At 39.9% G+C, this 10,716-nt stretch overlaps 1 pseudogene; it reads right to left on the bottom strand.

Annotated features, from left to right (window-relative positions):
- Positions 1 to 178, bottom strand: part of LOC101571591 — a 5,799-nt pseudogene extending 5,621 nt beyond the window's left edge.
- Positions 179 to 10,716: the final 10,538 nt, after the last annotated feature.

The following is a 10,716-nucleotide window of genomic DNA, read 5'->3' as shown; positions in this document are numbered from 1 at the left end:
CTTCTCTACCCTGGACTTCGGTTGGCTTGGCTTGGTCTCAGCCTCTGGGGAGCCAACCCCTGGAGCCTCCATGGGTAAATCAGGGCTATGAGGCATCATGCTATGCAATTTTTGTATAGGTGGGGGCAAAAGTTTTCTTTGGTCCCTTTCCACATTCTTTCTTCTGTGGTGCTGCCATCATGCAGCTCAGAAATGACATGTGCTTTGCCTTCTGGGGTGAAGAGGACCTAAAGGTGAGGAACAGCACGAGCTTGTTGCAGCGATTCTGCAAACACCAACCTCGATCTACTTGGGTGGTTATTTTTAAATGTTTAACCATTCTTTGATTCTCTCAGCTTACTCCTTACTTTTCGCAGCCTTGCTTTCTTAATTGAGCCAGTTTATGGTCTGTTAGTGGTGGATCACCTCTGCTGAGGCCTGGAAGTTGCAGTCTTCTTAAAAAGTATACTTTTTGGCCATGACTTCCTTGCCTCCTGCCTGCCCATCTTCTATTGCTTCTGTTCTCCTTCAGGGGAATCATTATGAAGTCAGGGCAAGGCATGGTGTGCGGCCAGCCCTGCACCACTCCTCAGCATCATCACCTGAAGAGACAGGGCCATAGCTGGGAGCCCAAAGCCTAAGCTCGGAAAGCAGAAAAGGAGGGGCCAAGTGGGTGACTCAGGAGCAGACAGGTGACAGATCCCTTTTTCTCCAAGTATAATTTTTAAAAAGTCACCTTTAAAGAGAGTAAGGGAAAGGTAATGTATGGGTTACACTTGGAGTTTAAATGTCACACCGGATGTGAGAGGCACTTTCAAGAGAAGACACCTTCATACCTTGGACTTGTAAAGACCAGATGGTTATCAAAATGGTGATGGCACAAAGCACTGATGCTGTGAGCCAGATGAACGGATAATGAACGATCTTTCCAGAAAAATGTAGGCCAAGAGTCATATCCAGCTTTTATACCTGACAAAACTAAAATTATAGCTAAGGTTATCATCTTTTCTTAGCAATTTATTTTGACTGTAATTTGGTATTAGACAGTGTTATATACTTAGTAACATTAGTCAGCCTTATTAAAATGGATCTAATGACACAATTTTTTTCTTTTAAAATATTGCACTTTTTTACTCTTTTCAAAATGTAAGATGACTAAACAGGAGGTAATTTATCTACAGGAATTTCTTTAAATAAGGTAAAATAGTGAGATTTAATATACATGAAATTTTAATCAGTAAATATTAAAGTTATATCTATAGTGAAGTCTGCTATTTGTTCTTATGGTTATGTATCTATACTGTGCTTCTATATACCCCACTTAAAATACACACAAAATTTTAGTGTTTATATATAAAATATGTAGAAACATATATATATATATATATATATATAATTTTATTTTTCCGAGTGTCAAGTATAACTCCAATTTTCTTTTTTCTTTCTTTTTTTTTTCTTTTTTAGCAGACCCGTTGACTGAACTGAGGCCCTTGCATTTGCCAGGGAAGCGCTTATTCTACTAAGCCATCTCCCCAGCCCTAACTCCAATTTTCAAAGCTATATTTGGTAGTTGTTGTGAAACTATGCATTGCATGGATTGATTTAGGCACCATAGTGTTGTGGATAGTGAAAAAGGGTTTTGCCTTCAGTTTTTCTCCTTGGAAGCCTTTCTAAGTGGAAACACGAATCTACTTTGCCACTTCGGCAGATATGGTATAGTGAATGTAACTGAGTCTTTAAATCATGATGTTTGCTTAGTTCACTTGAACTATAACAAACTACCATAGATTGGGTAGCTTATAAACTATAGAAATATCTTTTTAACAGCTCTGGAGGATGGGAAGTTCAGTGTGGCACATTCAGTATCTGACAAGGGCTTCCTTAATAGGAGATAGCACCTCTTGTTTTCGCTTTCATGGCAGCAGAGGAAGGGAGCTTTCTGGGATGTGTTTAACAGAGATAATAATCCATTCATTACGGCTCCATCCTTATGACCCCAAAGGCCTTCCTAGTACATCACATTTGGGGCTTGCATTTCAACATAAGAATTTTGGGGAGGCTCAAACATTTAGCTCAGAGTAACGCTAATCTTGTTCTGCTTCGGGATCTTAATCATGAGTGTTGTTTTTGTTATAGTTCATGAGTATGAATACATTTTGGATCTGAACCTTTTCTTGGGATTTTCCTCTTTCCATTGTTCCGAGGGTCTGCTAATTGAGGTTCTAATGGGCTGTAAGCCTCACCTAAATAAGTGTTTTCCTTTGGTAAGAACTAGAGGCAGGTTGTTTATCAAAACTGTCTTATTAATCAGCTTTGAAAATGTCTCATTCATATTTTTTCAATAAAATTAAAATAAAAAAGAACTAGAGATAGGGGAGGAGTGATTCCTGAAGTCCTTGCTCAAGCATCTGCAATTTTTCATAGAAATGTTAGGAAGCCCAAAAGCTTCTATGTAGCATTTTAATCTAAGGGGAAAGATAAAAGCTTATTGTCTGAGACACCACACCCCACACACTAAGATGCACCTCTTGCTAACATGTCATTTACATGTGTCCTTCCCCAAGGCCACTGCTAACTGGATGGAGGAGGAGGCAACAGCTGCCCATTTGCCCCTCAGAGGTCTATAGGGAGATGTTCTGCTGCTCCAGGGCTTTTGGCTTGTTCACTTCCCCAGTACAGAGTCTGACAATGTCTCTCTGCCTTCAAATTGCATCTTACATTCAACTCCTCCACCTCCCTGCCCTGCATGTATAACAGAATCAAGGCTAATCAAATGACGTAAAATGAAATTGAATAAACTGAGATTACCTGCTTTTCAATCACATTTAGTTTTACAGAAATGACAAGGTTACTATTTATTTATTTATTTATTGTATTTTTTTAGGGAAGGGTCTACAGGGTGTTCAGGGTCTCACTACTACATTGGACTCGTAGTGATCCGCCTGTTTACAGCCTCCCAAGAGCTGGGATTATATGCATGCTCTCGTCACTCCACAATGCCCAGTCTCAATTGCTATTTCAGTGCGCCCCGGGGGGATTGAAACCAGCCCTTATGCCTGCTTGCAGGAGCTTTAATCCACTGAGCTATTTGGCTGGCCCAATGGTTACTATTTATGCAATGCTCGCTGCATACTGGGTGCTGTCATGCCTTAATCCTTGGAGTCCACCATAGTCTTAATTTTGTAGATGAAGAAATAGAGACCCAGAATGGTCTTAAAACTTGTCAAAGCTCATAGAACCAGAGCAAACGCAAGCAGATCAAATAATCATGCTTAGTTTCAAAATCAGAGTTCCTTCCACAGTATTATTCATATTAGGTTTGCTCAGCATCCCCAAAGACATTGTACCTCTCACTAGTATATTCCTGAGACTTAAGATCTTGGATCTAAAGCATTTAATAAAATCAAATTAAAGTTGTTAGATGTTCTATGAAAAATTGCATGTAGCCCCCACTCCTGGGTTTGAATCATATTATACCAAAACCTAACCCCAAGGTCTTGGTACTAAGAGGTGGAAACTTGGGGTGATTAGTTTATAAGGACTCAAACCTTATCAATGGTATTGGTGCCCTTAGAAAAGAGGCCTGAGGGAGTTTATCTGCATCATCTGCCATGTAAAGATGGAGCTACAAGGCACAATCTAAGGGGAATGCTTCTTGCTAGACATTAAATTAGTTGGCAACTTGATTTTGGATCTTGTAGCTTCCAGAACTGTGAGAAATCTATTTTCGTTGTTCATAAATTACCTAGTCTAAGGTATTTCATTGGAGTAGCATGAACAGGCTAAGACACCAGTGCTGCTATTTAAAAATTACCACAAAGGTAGTGACTGCAAACAGAGTACATTGATTACTTACAGTTCTGGAAGTTAGAGCCTGAAATAGATCTCAATTTTGAGTCAAAAAATAACCATAACCAAAACCAAAACCAACAAAACTAAGGTTATGACAAGGCTAAAATTTTCTGGAGGCTTTAAGGGAAATCTGTTTCCTCATATTTTTCAGCATCTGCATTCCTTGACTCATGATCTTTTCCTCCATTTTCAGGTGAGATCAGGCATATTCAGGGTGGTACGACCATAGACTCTTTCTCTATTTCCAAAGCCAGCAGCATGACATTTTCTTTTTTTTTTATGAGCAGAATATTTATTGAAAGAAAGAAAGCTCCTGTCCCAAGAGAGGGACAGGAGGTGGGGGCCGAGTGGGTAGTTCCCCCCTTAACATGACATTTTCAAGTCTCTACTCCTCTCCCCTCCATCCCTCTCTCCTTCATCTTTTCCTTATAAGGATCATTGTGATTATATTGGACCTACCCAGAGAATCAGGGATAACACTCCTACCCAAAGCCCCCTAATTTAGTTATGCCTAAAAAGTCCTCTGTGCTCTGGAAGATCACATATTCACAGGTTCTGAGGATTAGGATGCAGACATCTTTGAGGATTGTTATTATATCTACCACAAAATTCTAATTATATAGGAGACACTGCAGTATTCTCTGGATAAGCAGTAGTGAGCAAAAATTGTACTTTCTGTTCTCCTAGAAACTTACAGTCTGAAGAATGTCACCATTCTATAACAATCTTAACCTGTCCTCTTGCTCCCAAAGATTTTCAATTAAATGTGTGCTGTGGCTTACATCTAGATGTCCCCCTAAAGCCCCATATACTCATAGTTAGGGCTTTTGGGAGTGACTGGATCATAGATGTGATACTGGATCATGGGTGTGCGATATGGGATTAGTCTACTGATCAGTTTAGCATAGTTCTGGGTGTGGATGATGATTGCATTGAATAGGGAAGCCTCACTAGGTGTGGGTGGCACCAACCAATAGGCTTGTAGTCTGGATGGAATAAAAAGGGAAAGAAGGAAGTCACACTACTTCCTGCCTGTTGTGCCACAAACTGTTCCCTCTTTGCCATGCCCTCTGGTATGCTGCCCTGCCTTGCAGCTAGCTGACTACGGGCTGAAACCTCTATAATGTATGAGCCAGAATAAACCTGTAACCTGTGAATGTCCAGTATTTTGTCCCAGCAATGAGACAGAGACTAAGACAATACAATACCAAGACCAGGAGTCACTGGACCTCTTAAACTAGAGACTAAGCAACAAATTCAGTTCTTCTTTGTTGTTATTTTCAACTATAATCAATTGATTACCAAGGTCTGTTCAGTCTACCTGAGACCTAGCTCAAGCATGCTATTAAGAACTTCACTAATATTGAACTCATCTGTTATCAGTGGGGCCCTGCAATTCCTTCCTAACCCTTCTAACCCTGCTCCAGTCTATTGTCCTCACTATGTATAAAGTGAGTGTTATAAAAGGTTACCCTTCTTCTTGAAATTGCTCCTTAGTTCTCCACTATTCCTAGGGGAAGAAAAGGTTTCTGAGACCATCTACTACTTCCAAGGCAAAAAAGGAAGAAAGTTGGGAAGCAATCACTAAAAACATATTATAAAGCTACCATGACTAAGACTTAGTATTGGCACAAAGCTAGATCAATAGATCAATGAGGAAGAATCTAGAGATAGGGCCTCACATACATGGTCAACTAAGACAAATCAATTGAGCAGGCTGGAACATTTGGGTATCAGTAGGCACACACACAGACAGAAACACCAAAGAACCTTGACTCATACCTTACATCTTATACAAAGATGAATTCAAAATGGACCATAACTGAAAAGTAGAGTTTAATATTATACAACTACTAAAAAAAAAAGAAAAAATATCTTGTGACCTTGGGTTAGTCAAAGGTTTCTTACATCTGATACCAAAAACACAATCCAGGAAAAACTCAAATAATAAAGTTGGGGGCAGTGGCACATACCTTTAAGCACAGCACTTGGGAGGCTGAGGCAGGAGGATCATGACTTTGAGGCCCCCCTGGGCTAAATAATGAGATCCTGTTTCAAACACACACACACACACACACACACACACACACACACACACACACACACACACTAAATTAAAAAGTAAAAAGTAAAAAGTACAAGGAAAAGAATTAAGGGTTATTGAAAAGGGGGATTTTAAGGGGCTGGGGAGATGGCTCAGTAGAATAATTGCTTGCCTGGCAAGCTCAAGGGCCTGAGTTCAATCCCTGGTTCCGCCAAAAAAAGGGGGGGATGTTAATGTTTAATTGTTTGATCAATTTTACATACTTATACCTGGCAATCTGAGCAACAAATCTGATAATAACAATATGTAATATACCAACAATTGTTAATTTTTATTCTAGTTTTGAAATTCTGTACCACTTATATTGTTTTATGCTGCTTGTTTCTTTGTTCCTGTTATTTGTTTTATTTTACCTTTTTAAAATAAAAAAATAAAACAAGCTGGATTTTTTTTTTCAGAACTGGGGATTGAACTCAGGTCCTTGCGCAAGCTGGATTTTATCAAAGTTAAATTCCTCTCTTCAGAACTTTATTAAGAAAATGAAAAATAGGTACAGACAAAGAGAAAATATTTGTAAGCAGGTATCCCCTAAAAGATTTAAAGTAGAATCATGTAACTCAATTGTGTCCCAAATTTTCTGATCAAGGAATTTAGCCCTAGGCTAAAGAAGAAAGTGATCGATGATGTAGAGTGTGCCTAAGGAGAGTCACATGGAGAAAAAACATGCTCTCAGGCTTTCACAGAGTGAAAATTGGTCAAGCAATGGCCGTGACTCATCCACAAGACTGACACTGACAAAGGACTACAAACTGTGGTACAGGGTTTCAGGGTAAATCCTGAGGGGATATGACTGAACTTGGCAGCTACAAAAGTTACATTTCTTGTTATATAGGTCTTGCTTTATCTTGGTCTTAACCATCCAGCAGAAAAGTATAAAAACGAAGTATAATTTTGCTGAGTTTACACACCTATAATATTCAAATAATGGAACTTAACAAAAAAAAGATATACAGATGAATGTCCATTTTGTATCTGTGTTTTTAAAGTGGTTGGGATAGATATATAGTTACATTCTGTTAATGAATAGAGTGATTTGTTCTAATGGTGTTTGTAAATAGGATCTCAAGTCCGCATCTTGTACAGCAATTAACCACTAAGAAGAATGTATACAGTGTGTTAATTATTGAAACTGTCCTACCTATTTGATTTGAAACTGTCTCATTGCTATTTGTTTATCTATAAAACTATGGCCAAAAAAACCCAAAAACACGAAGTATAAAAAGTAAAGCCATATTAATATACTGAGCTGTAAAAGGCTCAAGTCAACAACTTCTGACATTGCCAGTCTTACAGAAAACCCACTACTATTATGGACTACAGACTACATTGGAATAGTTTGCTGAATTCATGCACCTATATGTAAATGACAACAGAATACCCTTCTCTGACAAAAATAAACAAAAAAGGATACAAGTGAAGGATCATTTTGTATCTGTATATTCAAAACAGTTACGATAGAAATACAGCTACATTCTCGTAATTCAATGAATAAAAAGATTTGTTCTAGTAATGTTTGTGGGCAGGATATCATGTCTGCTTCTTGTACAGTGAATAACCACTAAGACAACAATGTGCAATGTATTAAGTTTTGAAACTATCCTACTATTTGCTTTTGAAACTGTCTCATTGCTATTTGTTTCTCAATAATATTATTAAAAAATAAAATAAAATGCAATTTGTGAAAATCAAAAGTTAAACAAAGAAAAAAAATAAAGTAGCATAGCCCAATAAAAAAAAGGCAGGGTTTTTTTTTTTAGTGCTAGGAATCAAATCCTTGGACATGTTAGGAGAGTGCTCTACCTTTAAGCTACATCAGCACTCTGAGGCAATATACTTGAATGGACATGTCACCAAACATGTGTAGGTACAAAATAAACTCATATAAAGATTTCAGCAGTATTAGTTCTTAGATAAATTCAAATTAAAACCATAGTGAGATATTCTAGGCACTTACTAAAATTGTTATAACAAAATAAGCTTAATAATACCAATGCAAACAAGGATGTGGAGCAACTGTAATTTGCAATATTGCTGCTGAGAATACAAAATGGTACAAGCACTTTAGAAAACAGGTTGGAAGTTTCTTATACAGCTAAACACAGGGCTCGGGAGATAGCATGGCAGCATAAGTGCCTGCCTGGCAATTGCAAGGTCCCAAGTTTGATCTCCTGTACTATAGGCCACACTGGCCCGGCCCCTAGGGATTGCTGAACTGTCCACCAATACCAGGTAAGGTGGTGCACGCCTGTAATCCAGTACTAGGGGGCACTGAGACAAGAAGATTACTATAAATCCAAACTGCATAGCGAGACATTGTATCAAAAAAGTTAAAAGTAAAATTAAAAATGCTAAACATAAACATTACATGTGTTTCAATATTGTCCCTCCTGAATATTCACGCAGAAATGAAAAATTACATTGAATAAAATATTATTTGTAGACCCAGTTCTACCCCAGGCCCCATGAGTGTGTGGGACAGCTTTTGGCAATCCTGCGCCGGTGGGACCTACTGGTCCCAGCCCAGGCGCAGCATGGGTGAGACCCTCTTCCACTCCCTTGCTACGCCCCCCAACACTCCACAGCACCTCCCCCACCCCGCCTACCGGGTAGGAATTTCTGCTCCATTTTGGGAACCCCCAGACCCAGTCCTAGCCCAGGCCTGGTGAGTGTGTGGGAGAGCTTCCAACTACCCTGTGCCTGCGGGACCTACTGGTTCCAGCCCAGGAACAGCATGGGTGAGACCCTCTTCCACGCCCTTGGGATGCCCCCCACCACTCCGCAGCACCTCCCATACCCCGTTCGCTGAGTAGGAATCTCTGCCCCGTACTGGGAACCCTCAGACCAGTCCTAGACGAGGCTAAGTGAGAGTGTGGGAGAGCTTCCAGCTACCCTGCGCCAGTGGGACCTACTGGTCTCAGCCCAGGCACAGCTTGGGTGACACCCTCTTTCACCCTCTTGGGATGCACCCATCACTCCGTAGTACCCCCTCACTGCCCACAGAGTAGGAATTTCTGTCGCGTTCTGGGAACCCCCAGATCCAGTCCTAGTCCAGGCCCGGTGAGTGTGTGAGAGAGCTGCCTCTCTGCCCTACTCCACCTTGTCCCCCCAGACTCAGCTCAGGCCTGGCATACAGGCCTGGGGTGAAACCCTTCAGCTGCAATCCCTGAAGAGAGTGTAGGGGACAGAACCACCCAGCTAGTCCAGGAGCCAGAGGGGCACAACAGGTTCACCCCCAAGGGGAGCAACAGGAAGGAACTGAGCACAGCAGCCAGACCCAAGCCAGGCACAGCTGGATAAATCCAAACTTTGTAGATCTATACCTGAACTTCAGTAGGTGCTAAGGCTATAACTGCAACACAGATCTACAACAAAGGTCAGAAGACAGTGCTACACAAAACGACAATAAGAAGGAGCAAAATGCAATCTCAGACCACAAACCCACCCATAACAAGTGCAGAGGACACTAACACAGAACAAATTGGGAATCACACAGCTGAAAGCAATGAATCAACGGCTTCTGAAATAAAGATACAGCTGCCAAAAGGTAGAGGAACTCAGATTGGAAATGAAAAAAGAAATCCCTGAATTAACATCTGCAGTAAAGAATCAAATGCAGAAACATATGGACAAAACCCAATGCCCACCCAGAACAAGTGCAGAGGACACTAGCTCAGCGCAAATGTATGAATTAATAGCGTCGATAGTAAATAAGCAACAGCAGAAAGTCATCGAGGAACTCAGAGCAGAATTCTTTTCTACTAGCTCAGCTCAAATGTACAAATTAATAGCGTCGATAGTAAATAAGCAACAGCAGAAAGTTATAGAGGAACTCAGAGAGGAATTCTTTTCTGAAATAAAGAATTCTCAGAACTCATAGCATCTGAAGTAAAGAATCAACTACAGAAACATAGGGAGGAAACTCAATCTGAAAAAAACACTGCAGTAAAAGAATTAATAACTGTTTCTAAAGAAGACATTGATAAAAAATAGAGGAGATAAGAAAAATGACGGATTCCTTGAATGAGCAATACAGGAAAGAAATAGATCTCATGAAGCGGAGTCAAAGAGATATAGAGGAAATTAAAATCTCAATCACAAGTTTGCAAAACAGTTTAAGTGAAAGTAAAGACAGAATATCAGATCTTGAAGACGCTGGTGCATTTAGTAAAAAGGTAACAAAGGATCTCTTAAAAACAACTAGGATGCAGGAAAAAATAATCCATCACCTGCAAGAGGATGGAAAGATGAACAATGTGAGATTAATAAGCATCAATGAGAAAGAACGAGTCAATAAAAAGGACATTAAAAATATGGGCAGAAGTAATAGCAGAAAACTTCCGAAATACGAGGAAATAATCTGATATCCAGGTAACTGAAGCATACAGAACGTCAAGTAACCTCAACCCAATGAAAAACACACCGAGACATATCATAGTCAAGATCCCAGAAATTCAGCACAACAATAATATACTGAAAGCCACTAGAGAAAAGAAGCAGATTACATTCAAAGGAAATCCCATCAGAATTATGGCCAATTTTTCTTCACAAAACATGCAGGCAAGTAGAGCATGGACCAGAGTACTTCAAGTCCTCTATGAAAACAAATTCCAGCGCAGACTACTATACCCTGCAAAACTCTGTTTCAAGTTTGATGGAGAAGTGAAATACTTTCATGACAAAGAACAGCTAAAGAATTTCATGATGACAAAGCCAACCCTACACAGGCTACTGAAAGATGTTCTAGAGAGGGACCAAAATGATCAGAACTCCACGAATGAGAT

The sequence above is a fragment of the Octodon degus genome, unplaced genomic scaffold (genome assembly GCF_000260255.1).
Source record: "Octodon degus isolate 3935 unplaced genomic scaffold, OctDeg1.0 scaffold00041, whole genome shotgun sequence".
Lineage (NCBI taxonomy): Eukaryota > Metazoa > Chordata > Mammalia > Rodentia > Octodontidae > Octodon > Octodon degus.
This window is presented reverse-complemented; position numbering and strand designations above follow the sequence as displayed.